This window comes from Malus sylvestris, chromosome 5, assembly GCF_916048215.2.
Source record: "Malus sylvestris chromosome 5, drMalSylv7.2, whole genome shotgun sequence".
Classification (NCBI taxonomy): Eukaryota; Viridiplantae; Streptophyta; class Magnoliopsida; order Rosales; family Rosaceae; genus Malus; species Malus sylvestris.
The window spans coordinates 25,668,409-25,672,604 of NC_062264.1; the positions used below are offsets into that span (position 1 = coordinate 25,668,409).

At 45.8% G+C, this 4,196-nt stretch overlaps 1 long non-coding RNA gene across 2 annotated transcripts; it reads right to left on the reverse strand.

The window, feature by feature from the left end:
• Positions 1-1,421: 1,421 nt before the first annotated feature.
• Positions 1,422-3,351, reverse strand: LOC126620955 (uncharacterized). 2 transcript variants are annotated; one of them, XR_007622746.1, is made up of 2 exons: positions 3,049-3,351; positions 1,422-2,134 (listed from the first exon to the last, which is right to left on the reverse strand). It is a non-coding gene; the product is annotated as an uncharacterized LOC126620955 (long non-coding RNA). The 2 variants fall into 2 exon arrangements; XR_007622747.1 differs by lacking the exon at positions 3,049-3,351 and adding an exon at positions 2,832-2,991.
• Between the last annotated feature and the right edge of the window lie 845 nt (positions 3,352-4,196).

Sequence of the window (4,196 nt, forward strand, 5' to 3'; positions counted from 1 at the left end):
GATCCCACTCAGTGACTTGGATTTTCCAAGTCTCCAACCGAGAAGTTTTCCTCACTCGGAAAATTAAGGGAACACTACCCCAACCTACATGCTCCACTCAGAAAGCTTCAATATACAAGCTTCAACAAAAGAAAATTCAAAGAACTTAGCGAAGAAGGCTTTGGTGTATTTAACACAATTCGTTGAAATGAAGGAAAGCTTATTTATTGATATCCCCGATAAGCTACAAATATGTACATATACATGAGTCAAAATAAACACACAAGAGGGAGCCTTCACAAAGGTTGCTTAGGAGAAGTCTCAGCAGTCGGTACAGCCCCAGAAAGAGAAGGCACCGGAGGGGGATCATTTGGAGCCTCAGTACTGGACAGAACCCTAGAAGGAGGAGGCATCAGAGGTTGATCATTCGGAGCTTCATTACGCGGTACAGCCCCAGAAGACGAAGGCAATAAATGCCTTTGGAACAAACCCACAAATCTCTGATGATCAAGTAAAACCTGACCATCAGTTTCCTTCATCTGGTCAAGCTTCCTCTTCATGTTTGTAGCATAGTCATGTGCGAGCCGGTGCAACTGTTTATTCTCATGCTTGAGCCCTCTAATTTCCTGTTTGAGACTCATCACTTCAGCCGCCAATGATTCAACTTGGCGGGTTCGCGCAAATAGGCGTTGGGCCATATTAGACACAGAACCTGCACACTGAACACTGAGAGCCAGCGAATCCTTAACAGCTAACTCATCAGACCGTTTGGAAAGTAGTCTGTTATCTTTGGGAGTGAGAAGGTTCCTGGCCACCACCGCAGCGGTCATATCATTCTTCATCACGGAATCCCCAACGGTAAGAGGACCAGTAGGGGAGACGAAGGATGGGCGCCATATGTTGTCTGGAGAAGGCGGGGCTGCCTCTTCAACAAGGTTCAAGTCAAAACGACGGTCGGAGGGGCCAGACATTTTCAAAGGTGTTGAAGAGAGAAGAGGTCGGACAAATCAAGATCTTAGAAGTGCAAGAATGAAGCTTCTACTGGTGGAGATTCAAGTGTGCTTTGGAACTTAATGCCAGCCCCTATAAAAATCTGCACTCGACGGAGCTTCAGAAATCGAAGAGGCGCCTGCTCAGAAATCGAAGAGGCGTTTGCTTTCTCAAAAGCTGGGCTGCTTAGAGATCACGAGGGTTGATCTTAGAAATCGAAGAGGCGTTTGCTTTCTCAAAAGTTGGGCTGCTCAAAGACCAAGAAGGCCGATCTCAGAAATCGAAGAGGTGCTCGCTTTCTCAAAAGCTGGGCTCCCCAGAGACCACGAGGGCCGATCTCAGAAATCGAAGAGGCACCTACTTTTCCAGCCTTGTCAGCACTTGTCACACGCACACTCAGCTTTGCGGAAATTATGGGCATTCTGTCGAAGACTTCTGGGGAAGTAGAAAACACATGAATCTTACTGTTCAATCACCCACTTCCCACACGCAACAATAGCTCATGGGTACCACATATAACTTTGCCAAAGTTCTCTGCCAAAGTTGAGCACGTGAAGCTTGCAGCTCCTACTACATCGCTCTGACCAAGAAGGGTAAAAGAATAGCAAAGAAACAGCATTAACAAAGTTTAGACCCATAAATTTTGAAGGTCTAGCTACCATATTATTACCCACAAGGGTAAAGGAACAGTACCACTGCTGGATAATTGGAAAGTCCCTGTGTGTCAACCTCTGTGCTTCGTGGCAAGGTAGACTAGCAAACATGCCCAACCTTTACTCACATTCGAGAAAACACTCCCAATAAGATTGCTTGCTCCAAAATCGAAGAGGCACCGTCCTCCGAATCTCGAGAGCCAGACTTCCAACATGACTACTTTCTTAAAAATCGAAGAGAGGGTAAAGGAACAGTACCATTGCTGGATAATTGGAAAGTCCCTATGTGTCAACCTCTGTGCTTCGTGGCAAGGTAGACTAGCAAACATGCCCAACCTTTACTCACATTCGAGAAAACACTCCCAATAAGATTGCTTGCTCCAAAATCGAAGAGGCACCGTCCTCCGAATCTCGAGAGCCAGACTCCCAACATGACTACTTTCTTAAAAATCGAAGAGAGGGTAAAGGAACAGTACCATTGCTGGATAATTGGAAAGTCCCTATGTGTCAACCTCTGTGCTTCGTGGCAAGGTAGACTAGCAAACATGCCCAACCTTTACTCACATTCGAGAAAACACTCCCAACAAGATTGCTTGCTCCAAAATCGAAGAGGCGCCGCCCTCCGAATCTCGAGAGCCAGACTCCCAACATGATTACTTTCTCAAAAATCGAAAAGACACTGCTCCCCGAATCTTCGAGAGCCAGACCCCCAACATGATTGCTTTCTCAAAAATCGATGAGGCATCGTTCTCCGAATCAATTGAAGAGGCGCTCGCTTTCTCAAAAGCTGGGCTGCTCAGAGACCACGAGGGCCGATCTCAGAAATCGAAGAGGCACCTACTTTTCTAGCCTTGTCAGCACCTGTCACACGCACACTCAGCTTTGCAGAAATTATGGGCATTCTGTCGAAGACTTCTGGTGAAGTAGAAAGCACATGAATCTTACTGTTCAATCACCCACTTCCCACACGCAACAATAGCTCATGGGTACCACAGATAACTTTGCCAAAGTTCTCTGCCAAAGTTGAGCACGTGAAGCTTGCAGCTCCCACTACATCGCTCTGACCAAGAAAGGTAAAAGAATAGCAAATAAACAGCACTAGCAAAGTTTAGACACATAAATTTTGAAGGTCTAGCTACCATATTATTACCCACAAGGGTAAAGGAACAGTACCACTGCTGGATAATTGGAAAGTCCCTGTGTGTCAACCTCTGTGCTTCGTGGCAAGGTAGACTAGCAAACATGCCCAACCTTTACTCACATTCGAGAAAACACTCCCAACAAGATTGCTTGCTCCAAAATCGAAGAGGCACCGTCCTCCGAATCTCGAGAGCCAGACTCCCAACATGACTACTTTCTCAAAAGCGAAGAGAGGGTAAAGGAACAGTACCATTGCTGGATAATTGGATAGTCCCTATGTGTCAACCTTTGTGCTTCGTGGCAAGGTAGACTAGCAAACATGCCCAACCTTTACTCACATTCGAGACAACACTCCCAACAGGATTGCTTGCTCCAAAATCGAAGAGGCACCGCCCTCCGAATCTCGAGAGCCAGACTCCCAACATGATTACTTTCTCAAAAATCGAAGAGACACTGCTCTCCGAATCTCGAGAGCCAGACCCCCAGCATGATTGCTTTCTCAAAAATCGAAGAGGCATCGTTCTCCGAATCTCAAGAGCCAGATACCACAGACCACTTTTTCAAAGTGCTCTGACAGAGTTAAAACATGTGAAACTAGCAGCTCCCACTACCGTGCTATGACCAAGCAGGGTAAAGGAATAGCATTACTACTTGTTGTTAGGGAGACTCCTATATATGTCGACCTCCATCCCCAACGGACAGGCAGACCTGCAAAAATGCTCAACCCTTCATCATATCTGAGAGGGCACTCCCAACGAAGCCTTTCGAAATATTCAGCTTTCTTTCCCCCCGATAATACCTCTGCAAACAAGCTATACTAGAGCAAGAATATCTCATATCATCAGGGTTAAAAGCAAGAGTATCCCATATCATGCTTTTTCCCTGTCTTTTCCTTTGGCCTTGTTTTTACCTGCAAGACAAGGAGAAAGAGAGCAATCAGTCAGCACTTGGAATCAAGCTTCCAGCCAGGAACTGACTGCCTGGAACCCCTTACCTGATTACTTACCTGACATTGCTCTCGAGTACTCATCTTCAACATCTTATGTTTCCAGGGAAGATTCCACATCTGCTTGAGGAACAGATAGGGCAAGTGCAAAGGATACAAGGAAGCATGTGGAGACAAGCGTAACAGCACACGTGCCGATACATCCATTACTCTGTCAAAAGCAAAAGTATCCCATATCAGCAGGGTGGAACGTACTCTAGATTTGATGGACTTGTTTTGACCCTCAAATTCTTCAGTCGGCCTTATATTCTGGAGGAAACCAGAAAACCCTCCAGCTCAGTTCAAGAATAAGCCTGTGGAAAGTTACTTCTTCAAAAGCAAAAGTATCTCATATCATCTCTTCTCATTTTTCTTCTCTTTATCCTTCATGCTGCTGCAAGATGGGGAGAAGGTGAACAATCAGTCGGAACTCTGATTGCTTACCTTGT